Genomic DNA, 23,151 nt, shown 5'->3' on the forward strand with positions numbered 1-23,151 from the left:
ATGCATTTCTTGCATTTCTCATGGGTTCTGATGGGGTCTTTCTTAAAATGACTGGTCCCAGTAACAAAGGCGCTTGTCGACTCAGAAATCAAATGAAACTCACAACACACCTGGCAGAACATCATGTTATTTAGCTCGTCATATTCCAGCCACAGAAATTCTTTTGTCCATGAAACCAAAAAAGCTGCGCTTTCTTTTTGCCTCATAGTCTGATTTGTCCAACACGTTCTCACTCCCAAAGCGTAACATTTTAGGCTAGGTGACAAATCGTCAACATATTATGTTTTCGGCTACCCACCACATTCCTAAATGACGACCTCGGAAAAATGAGGAAATGTGAGAACCGTATGGACTCAATCTACACATGTTCGCTCTTTTCCTTCAAATAGCTTAGAAACACGCTATTTAACATCATTTAAGTCCTGTTTAAGGTGAGGAAAAAGGTTATGGTTAGGGCTAGGGATAAGGTTAGGTTTAGGGCTGTAATACAGGGCTGGAACGTTGATTACCGCAGGAGCGAAAGTCTCCTTTCGCGTTCCTCAGGAACGCCGCCGGACGTGACAAAACGTCGCCATGTTACGCCTCGGGAGTGAGAACAGGCTCGATTTGTCATATCTTTTCCGTTTTGTGATCGGCTTTTCTTTGGCTGCCCCTTCTTCACCCTGACCTGTCTTATTTGGCTCTGCAGAACTAAAATACCAGCGTAAATCCTGCTGCTTTTACACACGTACTTACATAATGATCAGCGATTCTTTGCGCACTCAACCTCTGACATGTTTAAGCTTGCTGAGAGAGATTTCACTTGTCGCGTTTGAATAGTAAGCTAATGAGTGATAAGACGATGTCAGAGGAATTGGTGCACAATTAATCGTCACTCACCAATCAGTGCTGCCGCTCTCTATACATTATACATTATACACTCTATACGTTCGCGTGATCGCAAAATGAAAATGAAAGCAAAAAGCAAGCGCAAATTCAAACGCGATTTCAATATGTCACATATTGACAGTGGCTCATCGATGCCAATGACATAATTACTCAGCTACATTGGCGAAAGAATGCAAAAGCACTGACATATATTTTCCTATGATAGCCCGACGGGCAGGGCTGAGTTAGATTTTGGTAGCCCGACTGGAAAAATCGCTAGCCCCGGGACGTCGGGCTAGCGATTTTGCGAGCCCTGCACAGTTCTTTTCAACCTTGTCACAGGTGCCAATATCACCGCTGGTGGCCATTGTTGATAAAACGGTCATTTTGGATTAACTTGTGGGGCATTTTCTTTCACCTCCTGCTGAAGAATTCCTTTGTGTACACATTGAACGTCTGGATGAGACTTCAGTAATGAATTCAGGACTGTCTGTGTGTGTGTGTGCGCGCGTGAGATACACAATTGGGGCTCCAGAGATTGGAATAGTTTACCTTCATTTTAAATATCACTGCCCTGAGCACATTGTCAGCTTTAAAATTCAAACTTAAAGAGTTTGTAAGTAAACTGGCTGAGATGAGACACAGACGATGCACCAGGTCCTCCTGCTGAAGTGCTGGCTTTCAGCTGTGCTGTATCTCTTCCCCAGCCATGCACACACAGACACTGTGCTACACTTACACAGTGAGACAGATGCTCACAGAGACGTCCAGATACATTTTGTCCTTGCTGGAGGTCATCTTGTGTGTGGTTTTTTTTTTGGCCCACTGTGGCCTCACACCGAGCTCCTGCTGTTTTTTGAACACTAGATGGATCAACTGAAGGACCAAGTGCATCTTTCAGGTCCTGTGTCAGGTGTTTGCTGATTTTTTTTTGACATGACTTTCAGGTACTGTTCCTCCACTGTAGATAGATTTTTCAGCCTGTCCCCTTTTTTTCTGTCTCCTACTTTTCCAATCCAAAGAAATCAGAGGAAATGGTGTGTTTCTGTGACAGGTTGCTAGTAACAAAGTACCTAAAGATAAAATTTAAAATTGGTTCTTTGCTAAGTTGTGTGTTTTGTATTGTATTTGACAACTCTGGTTTGTCCCTTGAGTTAGGTTAAAACACAAAAATATCGCTCTGAAAATGATCAGGTAGGACTGTTCGATATAACGATATATATCGGATATAAAATAAATATAAATAATAATATAAAATGTTGGACAATCTTTTTATTTTTGTTTTATTACCAGTTGGTAGTAATCATTTCATATGAGGATTTAAATGGATGTATAACAAAACAAAACAAAGGATAAAAGAATATATAAAAGTATATTTAATGAAGCTGATTGAACAACAGTGCAATATGTCATGATGACAGTGTTTACACTTTAGGCAGGAAGTCTGACCCTCAGATTCCAGGTCTGCCTTCTAGTATATAAAACAATCATCTTTCTTGTGGGGAAGGAGCCGGAGTTAGAGCAGGAAGTTACACCATATTGAGATTGTTGGGCTAGCCTCAATGCCAGTGTTGGGCTCTCCAGTTTCCTTGAAGGAGGTTTGTGTCACGGTTCTGGGTGTTTCTGACCCAGCTTTTTGAGTTCTTGTGTTTTTATATTATGGTTTATGTTTTGAGTCCTTAGTTGTACTGTGTTTGTTATTTCCCTAGGTTTCAGTTAGGTTTATTTCTTAGTTCTTGTAATATGGCTTCACTGTGTTCCATGTTGTGTCTACTGCGCCTTTCTGTCCCATGTTTCAGGTTCCTATGTTCTGTCTCCCCAGTTGCTGTTAAGTTTACATGTCTAGAGTTCAGTCAGTGTGTTTCCTGTTTTACTTTGAAGGTCCGTGTCTCATGTCAGTGTTTCTAGTTTTGCTTCCCTTGTCTCGTCCAGCCTGATTACTCCCAGCTGTGCTCTCCTGTGTCTCATTCCCTCGTTATCCCTCTGTGTATTTAAGCCCTGTGTTTCTCTTTGTCAGTGTCGTGATCTCCCTCATGGCTGTGTTTCCCTGTGTGTCAGTTTATCCATGTCCCAGTTTAGTTTTGTTATATTTTTTGTGCCATTCTGCAATGAAGCAGCTTTTTCAGTTTAATTCCTGCGTGGTGAGTTTTGCGTTTGGGTCCTTCTCCTGCCTGCACACATCCGAAACATGACAGTTTGACTTCGTGCCATTGTTGGCTGGACTCTGCTCATTGATATCCCAGTATCAGTGAGTTAAGACACCATGCATTTATTTTCTGTGTGGCACACAACAAGAAAACAAGCCAAGAGAGAACACATCAACCTCCAATGACAGTTTATTAAAAGGTTTATTGGAGGTTATTTGTTGTGTTATTGAACCTCTGTGCTAATGAAAGTGTGTCCTTAATAAATGTACTCCATAAGAAAGTGTGTTCACAAGTGCACAGAACACATTAGGGCACAGGTCAATGATTGATTTTACAATTGTATTGTCAGATCGATGGACACTCTCGGATACTTGGATACTCAGGTGATTAGAGGAGCAGAGATGATCAGCTGATCAGGATTTGGTGGTGAGTTGGATCAGGTGGTGGAGAGATACAGGACAGGCCTGACATACACAAACATATAGTGAAGGTGCAGAGGCTCAGATCTGTGACATTGTTAAGTCCCAGCTCAGTGTCCATATTTAGATGTAACAGTGCTATATAGAGACTTTACCTGATAACTTGTATGAGTAATTTTTTCATCTCAGGCATGTAAATTTCATTTGTGAATATATTTTTAATACTTGTACAACAGATTTTTTTGAGTGTTAAATAGAAAATATATGCTGAAACTGAAGTGATGGGTAGCACTCTTTAGTTCACCCCTGCTCTCGAAACAATGTAGGTGGTCCAATTAACATATTTACATTTTTTCATTTGCTTTTGCTGTTTCACTTGCAAAATATTTCCAGTGTGACATTTGATCAGGTCTTGTAAACCTTGTCGTTAACCAAGCAGTCACTCCCAGGCTGCTGTACTGATCACCGCATCTTAACTTAATTGTCACAGTGCACTCAGAACAAAACAGCCATGCAGAGATATGAGTCACAGTGACATTAACACTGATGAAGACAGTCGTCGTTAGAACCAGCAAACTGAATGAACTAAAAAAAGATAATCTAAATTCAACTGGTCTAAAATATCAGGATCTCAGTGTTAGGTCCATATTTTTGAAGTAGAAGCTTTTACTGGTTTTACTTAAGAAAAAGAAATAATAAGGAATTGTGTTGGAATTTGTCCAGTTTAACAGATGAAATCATGTTCAGTGCTTTGTCCTGTCAGTAAACACAGATTCTTTATTTGCACTGAATGGGACAGCATATATTTTCACTGCTTTTGGCATAATGACAATAAAAGATAAATAAAAGATAGTTTCAAAGTCTGACCTGCAAAGCCCGTCCACTCAGTGTCCTCCTCAGTCATGCTGGTTGCATGATTGCTGTAGACGTGCTAAACTACTGTGACCCGATTAATTGAACTGAGCTCACACTGCAATAACTAATCAGCAGTGTTGGGTAAGTTACTTTAAAATAGTAACTTAGTTACATTACTAGTTACTTCTATCAAAAGTAACTCAGTTATTTCAAGTTACTCGTTACTTTCAAAGTAACTAGTTACTAGGGAAAGTAACTTTGATTTTACTCAGAATTCTCTTGTTAATGTGTTGCTTCCATAACTTTGCCAGTCTTCTAGCTTGCTTACTTGCCACAAGTGCACTGTGCCACCTACCAATAGAAAGGAAAAGATAATGTGCATATTTCCACGAGAGAAATCCCACGCCTGGACCGTCATTGACTGCTGCCATGATTCTAGCCTACGTCACAGCGTCATGTGCGCCTTTTACATCCAACACAAAAACTGCAGTCGTGGTGCTTTGATTGTACTCAGAACTCTGAAATTCTGCCTTCTGAATAGGAAGATGTAGGTAACACCAGACTGCAGATGAGCTGCATACAGGGCTGGACTGGGACAAAAAATCGGCCCGAGCATTTTGACTAGAGACCGGCCCACCATTATAGGAAAAATCATAAAGCCTTTGAATGAAAACAAACGCTGTTGTGACAGTGATGTACACTGTTTTGATGGTATATATGCATCAATCTATCAATCCTTTGTTGTAAGATTGAGATAATTATTTTTTAAAAGCTAGACATTTTAAATGAGAATAAGAAAGAAAAGTATTTCTTTGTGCCCCCCTCTCCCTGTTAATCCCCTTCCTGGCCCCCCTGGCAAAACTTTGCTAGATCTGCACCTGCACAGTTACCAGCTGTCAGCTACCTAAAAAGGATCCTGGTGTTATCTGTCTCTCAGAAACAGTTCATAACTTCCCTTCAACTCATCCATGTCACCTAAAAGGTAAACCTGTTTCTCCATCACCTGTTCAGCTCTGATGATTCAGTAAGGACATCTCCTGGTTTCATCTTCATGTTTCCCTCTCACCAGATAACCAAACCGACATCATGACCAGCAGCTTTTTTGCAGCTGTGGCTCCAGCAAACATCAGCTGATACTAGAAATTAATATTAAATAAATTCTAACAACAGCTGATCAAGCTTAAACGTGCTGCTGTTGTTTAGCGTGACATCGGCTGGTTTCTTCTTTCTGGCGCGAAGTGGGCGGTAAACAAACAAGAGAGCCGATCAGCTGATCATTGATCAGTTTTCATGATTGAAGTAGAAACGGGAGAGGGAGGTGGAGAATGAGAGAAGAAGAGGCAGCTGTGCAGCAAAGACACAGAATAACTCCAGCTTTGTGTCTTTTTCATTGTAGCTGAATTACGGGACAAACTGTTCCTTTTACCTCAATAAGAAACGCGTAATATTTTCTCTGAATACCAGACGGGATGGTTGGCAACTCTAATAACTTATGAACAAAATAAAGTTTAACATCGTTAACTTCATAGCACCCACCCAGCTGTATAGAAACTCCGTCATGCTAGCTAGTACGCAGTACGGAAAAAGTCAGAATAACGAAAATAAACTCCACCTAAACTTGGTTTATATCTGACCCAGATAGACTGCAGGTCATAACTTCTTACCTGAAGTTCAGTTCGGACCGGTGGCCGCTTCGGGTCTCTCCTCCTCCTGCGTCCCCTTTCCCTCATCCACCTGCTGGCCTCCACCACTTGCTAATGTTACAGAATCTGTGGAAGCTCCGCGATAGCCACCACACGAAGTAACGAGTAACGACCCTATCTAAATCCCAGTAACGACTAACGCGTTCCTGATTTTGGCATAATAACTAGTTACCGTGCTCGTTACCACAATAATAACGTAGTTACTGTAACGCGTTACTTAATAACGCGTTAGTCCCAACACTGGTGTTGAAGCTGCAGTTCACAAGAAATTTTTGCATGTTTTGGCTGTAACACGTGAAGCTTAGCACAATACTATATTTGAAACTGTGTGACATTTGCCAAGTATAAAAGGTGTTTTTTAGCGGGCTTCTCTCGCTTACGGCCACACCACCCTGAACACGCCCGATCTCGTCTGATCTCGGAAGCTAAGCAGGGTCGGGCCTGGTCAGTACTTGGATGGGAGACCGCCTGGGAATACCAGGTGCTGTAAGCTTTTGCACTTCCACACACAAACTGCAGAGGGCGCCGCTGCTCATGTTTATGCTCACAGGCATGAAAAGTTAGATTTCTGGGTAATAAAATCTTTTTTCTATCTTTTTTTAACATGAGAATATTATATTTCCATCTTGTCTTCCACAGTAATCAGATTAATGATGAGACCAAAGTAGAACAAGGAAAGAATAGGCCATGTATCTCACGTTTAAACAAAATTGATGTTTTCTGAAAAATCTCACACAGATAAACATTTACAGGAAATTACTTTTCCTTTAAAACAAACATCAAAGAGTCTGTGGTTTTCTTTATTGATTGTACTTGAGTAGAAGCTGTAAAGGAAAATTTCTATTATTCTCATTTAAAGTGTTTAAGTTCTTAAGCATATGCTTAGTTCTGACACTATAATAGACTGTTCAGTGGAAGTTTCTAAACTAGATGAACTTATTTCAGCCCCAGTAGTTGGAGAAGACAACTCCCTATTGCATGAATAATATACCACTGAAATTTATAAAACAGCTTTCACAAACAAGTTTGAATTTATTTTGGATTTTCTCAAATGCACACAGTGCCAAAAGCACACACAGTCAAATCTTTTCATATGAGGCGCTGAAGGTTCTGCACCTCATAACTCAACGAGCCCTATTAACTTCTCATTAGTGATCATGGCTGACTACAAGTGTTAGTTTCTCTTCGCAGCGTAAAAAGGATTAGCTTAAAAGCACTTGTTGGATTGACCAATATTTAGAACAACAGAAAGTCCAAGGAACTCACCGTAAACCATTTAAGCCATTTTTATACACTTACAGATTCGGTTCAAACAATCGTTTGTAATTACAAGTTGTTTTAATATGTTACCACTTTGCCAAGGACTGGAAGAAGACCAAAGAGTCCCCCTTAGATCAGAGGGAATTTCTTATTACTGTGAACTGAGGATCCCAACCACTTCTGGAAAGACAGCTTTATGGGCAGACTTGACAATGACTGAGCTATATGGCCACAATGACAACAGTATGTTTGGTGTATCAAAGGTGATCCTTTGAAATCTGAGAACACTGTACCAGATGTTAAGCATGGTGGTGGTAGGATCATGCTCCGGGGCTGATTTGCTGGATGGAATAATAAAGAAGGAGGACTAGTAAAGTGAGTTTACAATCAACCATTGAAACTGAACATCAGAGATAGAAAACTTCTATTCAGTGCTTCTCCAAATCCTCATCCTCGACTTATTAGTAAAAGAAAACAAATTTCATAATATAATATGTTCTGATGACATTCAGTTGGATCTGATTTACACATCGGGTCGTGTTTTCGTAGCGTAAACGCTGGGCGTCCTCTCAGAGCCTACGCTCTATCTGCTATTCGCGAACAGAGATACGCAAGTTTCTCCGTGACTGCAGCTGTCAGTCAAAGCTGTTATGATGACGTTTCACCCCAATTTAACATCACCGCGGTAGGAATTAGAATCAAACTTATGGGAAAGGAGACCCCTTGGACATCAATCAGCATGATGAGAACTATTGAAAACAAAAGAAAGAATCTTTGGAAAGAGAGAAGAGGCAGTCGTTCCATATATCGGTTGTTAAGCTTAACGTGGGAATGCTTTACAAATATTCAGAGATGAACTTACACACTTGCTTTACTTCTCTCTGAGATAACTTTCTCGAAGATGAAATGCCGGTTTGGTAGCGAGGCTCCAACTGCTCAACCAGACCGCCGACAGGTCTCGCACGCCACAGCCGCTCTATCACGTGACGCATACTGCTCCAACGTGCTACGGTTATGAGCTGAGTTACGCCGTGTCGCAAGTTTTGTGAGGTGCTTTCGTGATATTTAATGGATCGGATTACATTTTTTAAATTTCTTTCTGATATCCGATCCAGTAATTTACGTCAGTATCGGACTGATACGATACGTAATATCAGATCGGTTCATCTCTAATTAATAAACTAATACAAGTAACCACTGGTTGCACTGATGTGATTAGACTCTTGTGAGTCATCAATCTCTCAAATGTCCTTCTCTCTCCTCCAGGGAAACATCTTACCGACCAGAGCTGCAAGCCACTTCCTCCAAATATGATGAAGATGTGAGATTTTCAGCAACAGGGACACTTTCCCGAGTTTCAGGAAATGATTTGTGGTTAAAGTAGCAGGACTGTCGAGCACATTTTTATATTTCAAGGTGCCGTTTTTTTAAAAAGGAAAATATGACAGCCAAAAACAACAACAAAAAAAACTCCATAACATGCAAACTTCAGTATAAATACTAAGATGAGAGGACAGGGATGAGGTAAAGCTTGCTCATTGGTCCAGTAGTGGCTGTATGCCACATACATGATCTGCTGAGACGGTCATTCAGGCTCCATGCAGATGGACTCAACACTTCCTTTGTACCCTGTGCAAGTCTGTCAGATCGGTGCATTTATATGAATATGACGCAGTGTTTTATCTTTTCCTGTAAAATTCTCTGTAAACTATAAACCAAAACTGTTTCTGTTTTTTATAATTATATTAAATTCAACATGTCACATCTTGTTGTTTTTTCTCTAACTTCTTGTCTCCATGTTATACTCTGCAATATTAATGTGATTTGTTCATTTAATCTGTTATTGACAGTGAGGTGCTGCTTTAGGTTTTATAGTAGTTACTGTCAAAAGGAAATATTCCTTAAATATTCCTTGATTAGCATCTAGGAAATGATTATTGAGGCGCTTTTGTGCTTCAAGGAAAGCAGGAGGCGACTAGAGACTACAGGAAGGAGTAGTGACAGTTTTAGCGCCCTCTGCAGTTTCTATGTTGAAGTGTAAAAGCTTACAGCACCTGGTATTCCCAGGCGGTCTCCCATCCAAGTACTGACCAGGCCCGACCCTGCTTAGCTTCCGAGATCAGACGAGATCGGGCGTGTTCAGGGTGGTGTGGTCGTAAGCGAAAGCAAAGCTCAGAAACAGCATTTTTATACATGCTGTAGCGACACATGCACATGTTTTCTCTTCAATAGAGATTGAAAATGTGACGTCATTCAAGGGTAAAACCGCAAAGAATTCTGGGAACTCGTGGCAAGAGGTACTAGCGCACGCAGGCTTTCAATTGAAATCAGTTACACAGCGATAAAAAGAAACACAAAAGACTGTCAAGAAGCTGTTGTATTATTAACTGCAATAGCCGGTCGCATGACAGCCAAGGGAAGCCGACGGGTAAAGAGATCGTTTTTTTATCGGATTACGTCGTTGAAGAGAAATTATTCGAGCCATGTTTCTGAAGTAAAAAGAGGCGAAGGATGGCCTGGATTGCAGCCATTCAAAGACCAAATATAACGTCCCAGAACATCCAGCTCACAGGTTAGTCTGCTCCAAGCATTTCCACAAAAGTCAGTGTTTTGTAGTAGTTAATACATCATTTTTCATAACATAATTGGTGATATAGGTTACAAGCAAGTCTGGCGCTGAACAGAAATTGTGGCGCTATGCTATCACTAATTGCTCAGTACGATTACAGCATACAATATTATTGTCACTGCTACATTTCTGTAATGCGAACCAGAAATTATTTCCACTACTAATTAATTACCGTTGAGCTCAAAGGTCCTATTAATAAACGGTTAACGAATGTGTATTTATGAAGACGATTTGTGAGACTGGTAAACTTATTATATGTACGATGGTCTTTTGTTCTACACGGTGCATTTCATGGTCCTGTACCCATCCGTCGGTAAACTGTACCTGGGCTTGTTACAGTGACCTGAAGTTACTAAACTTCCTGAGTGTATGCACTCACTCCAAGAACCGTATAATTATTAATATGAGCGTGGTGAAAGTTGGGCAGCACGCAAACGTATTTTGTCCACTCTGTGTGCTCGTAAGGGTATAACCCTTTCACTCCTTTGATTTTTTTCCTCGTATCTTTTCTTTGCCTTTTCATCAAGTCTGTCTTTGTATGGACCGGCATTGTTCTCCTTCGTTTTGTACATAACTTTTTTGGGGGGCAAAGAAAAGGCAAGAAGGTATTGGAACCGGAGAATGAACGTTTTGCGGTGCTGCAAATGCTTGCATTTGATGCGGTACTTGGATTGTTTTGCCACGAGTTACCGGCATGCAATGCGCGAAAGTCACGTGGTCTGTCAATCTCTATATAGAAGTTAAAGTCTCCAAACGACAAAAATGTTTGAAATACAAAACACACGGTTCTATAATAATCAAACAAATGTTATTATGGAGATGTTACTGTGGGAAAAGCATTTTTGCAGCTCAGTGTTGAAGCTGCAGTTAACAACGAATAGCTGCATGCTTTCGCTGTAACATATGGAATTTAGCACAATAATATATATCAAACTGTGAGACATTAGCCACCTATAAAAAGCCCTTTATATAGTACCGCTCTCGCTTACGGCCATACCACCCTGAACACGCCCGATCTCGTCTGATCTCGGAAGCTAAGCAGGGTCGGGCCTGGTCAGTACTTGGATGGGAGACCGCCTGGGAATACCAGGTGCTGTAAGCTTTTGCACTTCCACACACAAACTGCAGAGGGCGCTGCTGCTCATGTTTATGCTCACATGCATGAAAAGTTAGATAAAATCTTTTTTCTATCTTTTTAACATGAGAATATTATATTTCCATCTTGTCTTCCACAGTAATCAGATTAATGATGAGACAAAAGTAGAACAAGGAAAGAATAGGCCATGTATCTCACGTTTAAACAAAATTGATGTTTTCTGAAAAATCTCACACAGATAAACATTTACAGGAAATTACTTTTCCTTCAACACAAACATCAAAGAGTCTGTGGTTTTCTTTATTGATTGTACTTGAGTAGAAGCTGTAAAGGAACATTTCTATTATTCTCATTTAAAGTGTTTAAGTTCTTAAGCATATGCTTAGTTCTGACACTATAATAGACTGTTCAGTGGAAGTTTCTAAACTAGATGAACTTATTTCAGCCCCAGTAGTTGGAGAAGACAACTCCCTATTGCATGAATAATATACCACTGAAATTTATAAAACAGCTTTCACAAACAAGTTTGAATTTATTTTGGATTTTCTCAAATGCACACAGTGCCAAAAGCATACACAGTCAAATCTTTTCATATGAGGCGCTGAAGGTTCTGCACCTCATAACTCAACGATCCCTATTAACTTCTCATTAGTGATCATGGCTGACTACAAGTGTTAGTTTCTCTTCGCAGCGTAAAAAGGATTCGCTTAAAAGCACTTGTTGGATTGACCAATATTTAGAACAACAGAAAGTCCAAGGAACTCACCGTAAACCATTTTAAGCCATTTTTATACACTTACAGATTCGGTTCAAACAATCGTTTGTAATTACAAGTTGCTTTAATATGTTACCACTTTGCCAAGGACTGGAAGAAGACCAAAGAGTCCCCCTTAGATCAGAGGGAATTTGTTATTACTGTGAACTGAGGATCCCAACCACTTCTGGAAAGACAGCTTTCTGGGCAGACTTGACAATGACTGAGCTATATGGCCACAATGACAACAGTATGTTTGGTGTATCAAAGGTGATCCTTTGAAATCTGAGAACACTGTACCAGATGTTAAGCATGGTGGTGGTAGGATCATGCTCCGGGGCTGATTTGCTGGATGGAATAATAAAGAAGGAGGACTAGTAAAGTGAGTTTACAATCAACCATTGAAACTGACCTTCAGAGATAGAAAACTTCTATTCAGTGCTTCTCCAAATCCTCATCCTCGACTTATTAGTAAAAGAAAACAAATTTCATAATATAATATGTTCTGATGACATTCAGTTGGATCTGATTTACACATCGGGTCGTGTTTTCGTAGCGTAAACGCTGGGCGTCCTCTCAGAGCCTACGCTCTATCTGCTATTCGCAAACAGAGATACGCAAGTTTCTCCGTGACTGCAGCTGTCAGTCAAAGCTGTTATGATGACGTTTCACCCCAATTTAACATCACCGCGGTAGGAATTAGAATCAAACTTATGGGAAAGGAGACCCCTTGGACATCAATCAGCGTGATGAGAACTATTGAAAACAAAAGAAAGAATCTTTGGAAAGAGAGAAGAGGCAGTCGTTCCATATATCGGTTGTTAAACTTAACGTGGGAATGCTTTACAAATATTCAGAGATGAACTTACACACTTGCTTTACTTCTCTCTGGGATAACTTTCTCAAAGATGAAATGCCGGTTTGGTAGCGAAGCTCCAACTGCTCAACCAGACCGCCGACAGGTCTCGCACGCCACAGCCGCTCTATCACGTGACGCATACTGCTCCAACGTGCTACGGTTATGAGCTGAGTTACGCCGTGTCGCAAGTTTTGTGAGATGCTTTCGTGATATTTAATGGATCGGATTACATTTTTTAAATTTCTTTCTGATATCCGATCCAGTAATTTACGTCATTATCGGACCGATACGTAATATCAGATCGGTTCATCTCTAATTAATAAACTAATACAAGTAACCACTGGTTGGACTGATGTGATTAGACTCTTGTGAGTCATCAATTTCTCAAATGTCCTTCTCTCTCCTCCAGGGAAACATCTCAGAGCTGCAAGCCACTTCCTCCAAATATGATGAAGATGTGAGATTTTCAGCAACAGGGACACTTTCCTGAGTTTCAGGAAATGATTTGTGGTTAAAGTAGCAGGACTGTCAAGCACATTTTTATATTTCAAGGTGCCGTTTTTTTAAAAAGGAAAATATGACAGCCAAAAACAACAATAAAAAAACCCCAAAAACTCCATAACATGCAAACTTCAGTATGAATACTAAGATGAGAGGACAGGGATGAGGTAAAGCTTGCTCATTGGTCCAGTGTTGGCTGTATGCCACATACATGATCTGCTGAGACGGTCATTCAGGCTCCATGCAGATGAACTCAACACTTCCTTTGCTTTGTACCCTGTGCAAGTCTGTCAGATCGGTGCATTTATATGAATATGACACAGTGTTTTATTTTTTCCTGTAAAATTCTCTGTAAACTATAAACCAAAACTGTGTTTCTGTTTTTTATAATTATATTAAATTCAACATGTTGTTTTTTCTTTAACTTACTTCATGTCTCCATGTTATACTCTGCAATATTAATGTGATTTGTTCATTTAATCTGTTATTGACAGTGAGGTGCTGCTTTAGGTTTTATAGTAGTTACTGTCAAAAGGAAATATTCGTTAAATATTCCTTGATTAGCATCTAGGAAATGATCATTGAGGCGCTTTTGTGCTTCAAGGAAAGCAGGAGGAGACTAGAGAATACAGGAAGGAGTAGTGAAAGTTTTAGCGCCCTCTGCAGTCTGTGTGTGGAAGTGCAAAAGCTTACAGCACCTGGTATTCCCAGGCGGTCTCCCATAGTGATGGGATTTCCGGCTCTTTTTAGAGATCCGGCTCTTTCGGCTCGGCTCACTAAAAAGAGCCGGCTCTTTCGGCTCCGAACCGGCTCTTCAGGTTGTTTTGTTGCTTTAATTATTTAATCATTAACAATAATATCAAATTATGCAGAAAAGGAATTACTAATGTAAAAAAAGTGGTTTTATTTATATGTGTTTATATATGGCCCCTAGAGACAAAGCATGTACAAACTCTAAAGTATATACAAACTCCAAAACACATTTCTAGCGTTTACTTAACTTCCAAAACAGAGCTACCCAGATCACTTAAATTACACAATTGAAAACATGTGTGTATTGTTTGTGTATTTATAGACAAGCACTCATATTTATTCAAATAATTTTTAAAAAAAGTTCATTTACCTGTTACTACCACACACCAAATCCGGTTGTTGATACTTCCTGGCTTGTGTAGCCACTAGGTAACAAAAGCTCAACACTGCGCCCTGCATCCTGGAGCACTTCTGTTGTCTTTTGTACGTGCTTCTGAGTTTTTACGTGTTTTGGAGTTTGTACGTGCTTCTGAGTTTTTACGTGTTTTGGAGTTTGTACGTGCTTCTGAGTTTTTACGTGTTTTGGAGTTTGTACGTGTTTTGGACTTTGTACGTGCTTTGTCTCTAAGGTCCACCATAAATATACTTTATTTATTCACTCCACATAAAATGTAATAAATAAATCATATAATACAAAAAACAACTATTTACATTTTAAACTTTTAACTATTTAAATTTTCAGCTTTTTCCTTTTAAACAAATTTAACGTGAAATAACACAAAACACTGCAAACTACAACACAACTAAATATAAATTAAAATATTAAAACAAAAAGAAGATGCACATTCTCTGTCATATGGGCCTGCATGATTTCTGAATCCTTTATCATCTGCAACTGAAAATAGTGGATGATTACTATCCCTTTCTAATGTGACGTTGTTGTCCCTCGCTCTCTTTCTCTCTGGCTCTGTTCCTGTGCTACTGCGAGTGTAACTAACGCCCCTCCCCCCTCTGCCCAGCGCAAAGTACAGGCCGCGCATGCGGAGTTTAGCGGAAAAAAGGGCGAGAGAGAGGGTGAGAGAAAGAAGAAAAAAAAAAAACAAAAAAAAAAACCTCACGGGTCCCAATAAGGAGCCGGCTCGCATCGTTCACTTCAAAGAGTCGGCTCTAAGAGCCATTTCGTTCGCGAACGACCCATCACTAGTCTCCCATCCAAGTACTGACCAGGCCCGACCCTGCTTAGCTTACGAGATCAGACAAGATCAGGCGTATTCAGGGTGGTATGGCCGTAAGCAAGGGAAGAGCTCAGAAACAGCCTTTTTATACATGCTGTAGCGACAAATGCACATGTTTTCTCTTCTATATAGAAGTTAAAGTCTCCAAACGACAAAAATGTTTGAATTACAAAACACACGGTTCTATAATAATCTAACATGTGTTATTATGGAGATGTTATTGTGGGAAAAGCATTTTTGCAGCTCAGTGTCGAAGCTGCAGTTAACAAGAATAGCTGCATGCTTTCGCTGTAACATATGGAATTTAGCACAATAATATATATCAAACTGTGTGACATTTGCCAAGTATAAAAGGTGTTTTATAGCGGGCTTCCCTCGCTTACGGCCATACCACCCTGAACACGCCCGATCTCGTCTGATATCGGAAGCTAAGCAGGGTCGGGCCTGGTCAGTACTTGGATGGGAGACCGCCTGGGAATACCAGGTGCTGTAAGTTTTGCACTTCCACACACAAACTGCAGAGGGCGCTGCTGCTCATGTTTATGCTCAAAGGCATGAAAAGTTAGATTTCTGGGTAATAAAATCTTTTTTCTGTCTTTTTAACATGAGAATATTATATTTCCATCTTGTCTTCCACAGTAATCAGATTAATGATGAGACAAAAGTAGAACAAGGAAAGAATAGGCCATGTATCTCACGTTTAAACAAAATTGATGTTCTCTGAAAAATCTCACACAGATAAACATTTACAGGAAATTACTTTTCCTTCAAAACAAACATCAAAGAGTCTGTGGTTTTCTTTATTGATTGTACTTGAGTAGAAGCTGTAAAGGAAAATTTCTATTATTCTCATTTAAAGTGTTTTTGTTCTTAAGCATATGCTTAGTTTCTCTTCGCAGCGTAAAAAGGATTAGCTTAAAAGCACTTGTTGGATTGACCAATATTTAGAACAACGGAAAGTCCAAGGAACTCACCGTAAACCATTTTAAGCCATTTTTATACACTTACAGATTTGTTTCAAACAATCGTTTGTAATTACAAGTTGTTTTAATGTGTTACCACTTTGCCAAGGACTGGAAGAAGACCAAAGAGTCCCCCTTAGATCAGAGGGCCAGAGGTTGCACATAACATTGACTTCTCCTCAGCAGCTGCCCCCAAAATTGCTCTAGATGAACGATTCACGATTGATGCCAGCTGTGCGTTGCCATGTAAATAGTTTGCATTTCATGTGTACCTGCACATGTACTTGCTAAGTACATGTGAACAGATCTTGAATAAAAAAACAAAACAAAACATACTTTTAGTTTCTGTTTTATTGAAACCACTTTACAGAAAGTACAATTATTTACAATGAACTGTACATGCAACACAGCAGTTTTATGAATATTCAACAAGAGCAAGTTTCATTTGGCCCTGGTTTGACAACCACACTGGGGCACATGTTCACCAAGACACAGCACACCTTAACATTCCTATCAAGCAGTGTTGTGTCTTCACCCTCACATGATATGAGTAACTCCTGTCCACAGCCTCCGTGACATGGTGATTTTGTTGTTGGTCTTCTGTCAGATCTTCATCTATCCGGTCGTTAAGTGATGACGTGATGAATCCTACTTCAGGGCCTAAAGTAGTCTGCGTTTAATATGGCTTTTGTGTTGTAATCACTGTTGACCTCCCTCGGCTTTTATTACCGCTAATCATTTATTTAAGCTCAGTTTTTAAAACCTTAGGATGTAACTACAGCCCAGCCCATGCAGCAGTATATGAATGACTAACCTCGTATTGTGGATGGATTATCCCTAGGGTTGCCAACCGTCCCTTAAAAAACAGAATCGTCCCGTATTTAGAAACAAAAGTACACGTCCCGTATTGAGCTGAAAAGGGACGCACTTTGTCCCGTAATACAGTGAGAATCAAAAGTAGTCTATAAGTTTTAATGTAATTAACGCTTTGTTTGAAAACATAATCCCCAGCCCCGCTCCTGCTTTGTGACCAATGAGCTGACAGCGCACTTATGACAATTCGAGTATGACAATTCAGATTACCGCTCATCTCATTGGTTGAGGAAAGGCCGCTTGCGGAGAAAATACCGGAAGACAACAGATGACCACAACAAAAAGTATGGCCAACAGGGAAACAAACGCCGACACTGCGGTGCAAGTCTCAGACGACAGTACAGCTGAAGCTGGGCAAACACTGTGCGATTTTCAAATTGCACGATTGGCTCGCAGGGGTTATAAGTTCGTAGGTCACGATGCAGGTCTCACACTATACCGCCCGATGCTCTGATGCGACCTGAGTCACACTGTGCGTCCATAAAATGAAGGTTATAACAGAAAATCTGTCGCTCGCTCTCCCTCTCTGTCTTTCACTCACACAGACACACGCCACCATCAACTTTGCTAAATTGCTAATGAAAAACATGATCAGCTGTGATTGAGCAGCAATGTAAATCCAACTATTTTCACGGTTGTTGTGGTCGTGATAATTTTGTGATGCCACATCGAAAAGGCTCGGATGAGCTTTCCGAAGTTCTACAAGTTGTGCCTCCGTCGCTTGTGGCCAGATCACACGCTGCACAGCCGTGCTGCTCCGTCTTTTTCACCGACGTTTACGTATTTCCGCGTAAGCAGTGTGAGCGGCTGCGGTGACACCCTCACGAGCGAGCAATGTTTGTTCCCCTCAGAGAAATAAAAAAAGGCTGCAAAAGTACAGGGAGGAATGGGAAAAGGAAAACAGCTGGCTGGAAAAGTGCACGATAACACCTATAAAGCGCACTGCACTGTGTGCCGGCGCACTTTTTCCATAGGCATGCTTCTAATGGTGGGCACATGAAGAACATGAGGGGCGTGAAAGCTCGGGGAACCCTTAACCAATTTTTGTCCACCAGGCCACGGCAGAAGCAGATATGGTTTGTAAACACTGGTTTGTTTGTTTTTAAACCCTCTGGTTAAGGTTAAAATGGGCATGTGCAGTGAATATCAGCGCTATGTGGCCAGAAGTGTGATAATATAATTTATTTTGTGTGATAAACAACTGCAAGGATAGATTACAACAAATAGATGAGTAATACATAAAAGTAATACATAGATGAATAATGATGATGAGTTATGATGCGTAATCATGGGAACAAGTGGGTTTAAAAACTGGAGCAAAAGCTGAAATAATGCCTCTACTGAAGCCAATTGCACTAAATGCACTAAATGTGCACTGTTACAAGAATATTTTTCTTTCTATTGTTTTCTATTAATTTATATAATTTTAAGTTAAGCAGGACAGAGTTCTTTTAAAGAAAGATTTACTTTTATTCTCAAAAGTTAAGCATGACAATCTTCTGTTTAAGAAAGAGACCTGTTTTATTGTGTTAATGTTGTCATTTTGAGCTAAAAATAAATGGCTAAATGATTTTTGTTTCCCATGTGTTGATATCACAAAGAATACGCATCTACTTAAATCAAATTCAAGACAAATGGTTAAAAAAATAATTTCACACACAAAAAAAAGAGCTAAAAAAATTCACCACACTGGGAAGGGTGAAGACAATCGGGTTGCCCGGCCCTGGCCACGAGGTGTCCCTTATTTATTTCTCAGGGAGTTGGCAACCCTAGTATATAATGATGTGCTACCTGATCGCTAGTGACACAACTATGTTAGCATAACATTAGCACAGTGAAGCTGGAGGCTAAATGCTAACTTTTTTCCACTTGATAAAAGTTAACGTGAGGGTTCCCGATGGTTAGGGACAAATGTAATCACATGGCAGGATGCTGTAAACAGACCAAACTTACAATATGAGGTTAGTCATTAATATACTGCAACAACATGCGAATAGAGCAGCTGCGAGAGAATTAAACATTAATGAATCATTGGTACGGAAATGGAAGAAGCAAGAAGAATGAGTTAAGTAAAGTTTGACTTATCTGACTGTTTTGTTTCGCGTTATGCACCTTATGGTTCATAAGGTGCACAATCGCCACTCTTGGGTGATCGTGGCTCAAGAGTTGGGAGTTCGCCTTGTAATCGGAAGGTTGCCGGTTCGAGCCCCTCCTTGGACAGTCTCGGTCGTTGTGTCCTTGGGCAAGACACTTCACCCGTTGCCTACTGGTGGTGGTCAGAGGGCCCGGTGGCGCCAGTGTCCGGCAGCCTCGCCTCTGTCAGTGCGCCCCAGGGTGGCTGTGGCTACAATGTAGCTGCCATCACCAGTGTGTGAATGTGTGAATGACTGGATATGTAAAGCGCTTTGGGGTCCTTAGGGACTAGTAAAGCGCTATATAAATACAGGCCATTTACCATTATGGTTTGAAAAATAGAGTATCCTTGAGCAAGAATCACAAATGAAGTGACACTAAATTATTATTTTTTGTTTAAAAACCAGGTGTGATGAATATGAGTACAAATCTGCAGCAAATCCTGTACATACAGCTCCTCATATTCTTAAGAACAGATGATCTGTTTAACTGAACCTTACTTTCAGTAAGTCACTCGGTGTTGCATGTAAATTAAATTCAGACTGCTGACTCATCATCCACGTGCCCTAATCAGGTAACAGTTCAAATGGCTGTTTTGTTGAGTCCCACATATTTGGTGTTTTTATATATGTGTCATATTCTTAATCTGTCGCAGCAGTCACGATGCTGCTTATAAATTATATTCAGACTGATGAGTCTTCACTGATGTCCCCAAAAGAAGTAAAGCTCCAAATGTCTATGCTGTTGTTTCTTCAGTTATTACTTATAAATGTTTTGAAATGCAGGCATCTGATGTTCCAGTTATGTAGCCTAATGTAACACAGTCAATGCTCTCACTGCCACTGCTGCAGAGATCAGGGTCAAAAACTATGTGGCCCCCACACCAGAATGAATGAACCCTTCCTGTATAAACGCAGTCCCTCGAGACGTGACTGCCCCTCAGCGTCTGTTTATTGCACCAAAGCAAGTTTGAGAACAAAAAGTATAAATGGCTCTCTGTTGATTGTTGATGTGTTTCTATGCACAAGCACCCTGTGACATTAATAATGACCATGCCTTTCAATTTGAAATGACTCCCACAAAGTTACATTTTTGTCCTTAATGTGCTTTTAATTCCATTAACAGACTGCTGACTGTAGCTCTCTGATATACATTAGCGTTATAATATTAGTGAGAAAACTGGCCGCCTGTGTTCAGTCATTAATAATAAATAACCTCTTATTTAACTTCCTTCAGTCCTGCTGTGTGAAAGTTGAAAAAATATGAGGTCTGAATTCAACAACAGGTCACGTGATATGTTTTCTGTTGATCACACTGAACACTGAGCTGCTACCCAATGATTTCTCTAATAGAGTAAAAAGATGTTTTAATGGATCAACACTGTGTTCACAATAATCACAACAGTAATGCAGACTTGTCTGTTGTTTATAAAGAGCTCTGTTAGCTCTTTATACACAGGAAACATGTTTATGTGAGTACTAATGAGGTACTAATGAGGCTGAGCTTCTATGAGCACTGCAGCATCACTATATGACTATATGAGTTCCTGGAGTGGGATGTCACTGACCACTTCTAGATCTCCCCTCTCTCACAATCAGCTGATGTCAGTTCATGTGGTGATAGCAGAGACTCTCTAAAGCACAAATCTTTCTTTTTTTGATCTTTATTGGCAGAAAGGACAGGAGTGAAATGGTAAAGTGCAAACTGCACCCAGGACAGAAAAATCTGCATTATCGAGCACAAAATGTAAATGCTGGTAATTGATATTTGACGATGATGATGATGAAGAAATCCACCATTCTGTCAAATATCCTTTATAACTGCTGGCAACTACTATTACATTTATACTCTTACATAACTCCAGTAGTTGGATGTTTATCATCATGTTTTCTAAATGTTGTTTTTGTTACACTCACTAATAAAGATGTCAGGCTTACATTTGCCTCATGTCTGTGAGTAAATAGTAAACAGCCCTCTTCCTATTGAAAAAACAAAAGTTGTATCCAAGATGGCCGACTTCTAAATGGTCACCACCCATCTTGAGGAGTTTGCCCCCTCACATATACTAATGTGCCACAAACAGGACTTTAATATCACCAACCATTCCCATGTTATTACGGTGTATCCATATAAATGGCCCACCCTGTAGAATAGACCTCTCTGTATTGAGTCATAAGTGTTATTAATTTCTGGCTCTCTTCCAAAGCATGTCTTTTATCCCATCTTCCTCTTTTCACCCCACTGGTCAGCTAATAAAAGAAAACAGAGAAAACAACAAAAATCACATGACCCTGTGTGAGAAAGTGCTATGGCAACAGAAATCTTCTATTCACTTACCTTCTCACTGTGTAATCATTATTGCTGGGCAACCGCCCAGGTCGCCCATATCAAAAAGCGCTACTGACCGCAGGTTAACCAACCAACCACTCATCAGTAAGTTTCATAATTTGGAAATGTTTAAAATAGAAGTCACACTCATATAGCTGATATTGTTACCAAGTGCAAGAGGGCTTTGCTGAAAGTTCACTGTGTCTGCGTAATAGTTTTGTGTTAGGACAAATCTGATTTCACTGCAGGTGTAAACTTTGCATGTGACAAATAAAGGCTTGATTGATTGATTGACTGATTGATCGAGAAGAATTTTAATAGTTGCCTGCTTTCTACTCGACCTTAGCTAGGATTGTACTCCCTGATCTGGGAAGGGTAGGAAAAAAGAATTCAGTTAACAAGTGGAAGAGATTAATTTAACCTGCCTCCACTGAGTGAGCAGCGCCCTCTGTAGTTTGTGTGTGGAAGTGCAAAAGCTTACAGCACCTGGTATTCCCAGGCGGTCTCCCATCCAAGTACTGACCAGGCCGGACCCTGCTTAGCTTCCGAGATCAGACGAGATCGGGCGTGTTCAGGGTGGTGTGGCCGTAAGCGAGGGATAGAATGCATAAAAGGCCTTTTATAGATGATTACAGATTTAGGTTTGATGCATTACAGATAGATTACACCAGGGGTGTCGAACTCATTTTATATTGCGGACCATATACAGCCCACTTTGATCTTAAGCCGTCTGGACCAGTGAAAGTCTCCTTTCTGTCAGTGTCACTTATTTAACAGTTTTTCTACGTGTTAAAGAAAAGCTGTTCTGACAAAGAAAGAAATCTGTCAGTACGATTTTTGGACTTAAATTGTAAGAAATAAATGTGTAAAATCCCAGAAAACATTCTGGTAGCTCTTTGCCCAGATTGCCCATTTTCTGTTGTTGTGGTTCTTGTTGTTTTTTAATTGTAGTCATACAAAATGAGATTTCTGTGGTTGAAAGTAAAAAAATCAAACTTTTCTGTTTACACAAAGTTACAAAAGATTTACTGGAGACATAGCTAAGCATTTTCAGTGTGCAATAAATCGTGAAAGCCGACGTTTCTTTGATACTGAAAAGCACAAATTAGGCTTTATTGTCAGATGTCATTTTTTGGGAAAAAAACAGTGTGGTCACATAAAATGACATGGCAGGTCACATTATGTTTTTATTGACATATTACTTTGTAAAAAGCGCGTTGCTGCCTAATGTAGTTGTATAATCATAATGTTTTATCTATAACATATCAAATTAATGTTAAAAAGTGTAACTGATCATTTACTGCAGGGCAGTGTTACGGAGTGTGACGGAGAACAGTCAACTAAGACCAATAGTTATAGATGATGAATGTTTCTACATCATCTATAAAAAGCCTTTTGAACGTCTCCTCTCTCGCTTACGGCCACACCACCCTGAACACGCCTGATCTCGTCTGATCTCGGAAGCTAAGCAGGGTCGGGCCTGGTCAGTACTTGGATGGGAGACCGCCTGGGAATACCAGGTGCTGTAAGCTTTTGCACTTCCACACACAAACTGCAGAGGGCGCTGCTGCTCACTCACAGAAAACAGAATCAGAAAAAACAGTCATTAAAATGCGTATAAAAATAAGGCATTTTGCTTTTGTGCAAAACTTGATAATCATCTCACTGTATCTACTTTTCTGGTGTGTATTTTCCAGCAGAGGTTTAGCTCTGTGTCATGTGTCTGACATTTTGTGGATGGAAGACTGATATTTACTCACAGTAAATATCAGTCTTC

At 40.1% G+C, this 23,151-nt stretch overlaps 6 non-coding genes across 6 annotated transcripts; 4 read left to right on the forward strand and 2 right to left on the reverse strand.

Annotated features, from left to right (window-relative positions):
* Positions 1-6,365: 6,365 nt before the first annotated feature.
* On the forward strand, positions 6,366-6,484 carry LOC146492235 (5S ribosomal RNA). Its single transcript, XR_014872682.1, has one exon. It is a non-coding gene; the product is annotated as a 5S ribosomal RNA (ribosomal RNA).
* A 2,809-nt stretch (positions 6,485-9,293) lies between these two features.
* LOC146492236 (5S ribosomal RNA) lies at positions 9,294-9,412 on the reverse strand. Its single transcript, XR_014872618.1, has one exon. It is a non-coding gene; the product is annotated as a 5S ribosomal RNA (ribosomal RNA).
* Positions 9,413-10,863: 1,451 nt separating this feature from the next.
* LOC146492237 (5S ribosomal RNA) lies at positions 10,864-10,982 on the forward strand. Its single transcript, XR_014872662.1, has one exon. It is a non-coding gene; the product is annotated as a 5S ribosomal RNA (ribosomal RNA).
* A 4,473-nt stretch (positions 10,983-15,455) lies between these two features.
* On the forward strand, positions 15,456-15,574 carry LOC146492238 (5S ribosomal RNA). The gene has a single exon (XR_014872615.1). It is a non-coding gene; the product is annotated as a 5S ribosomal RNA (ribosomal RNA).
* Positions 15,575-21,848: 6,274 nt separating this feature from the next.
* Positions 21,849-21,967, reverse strand: LOC146492239 (5S ribosomal RNA). Its single transcript, XR_014872630.1, has one exon. It is a non-coding gene; the product is annotated as a 5S ribosomal RNA (ribosomal RNA).
* An 820-nt stretch (positions 21,968-22,787) lies between these two features.
* On the forward strand, positions 22,788-22,906 carry LOC146492240 (5S ribosomal RNA). The gene has a single exon (XR_014872614.1). It is a non-coding gene; the product is annotated as a 5S ribosomal RNA (ribosomal RNA).
* The last annotated feature ends 245 nt before the right edge of the window (positions 22,907-23,151 follow it).

The sequence above is a fragment of the Neolamprologus multifasciatus genome, chromosome 23 (assembly GCF_963576455.1).
Source record: "Neolamprologus multifasciatus chromosome 23, fNeoMul1.2, whole genome shotgun sequence".
Classification (NCBI taxonomy): domain Eukaryota; kingdom Metazoa; phylum Chordata; class Actinopteri; order Cichliformes; family Cichlidae; genus Neolamprologus; species Neolamprologus multifasciatus.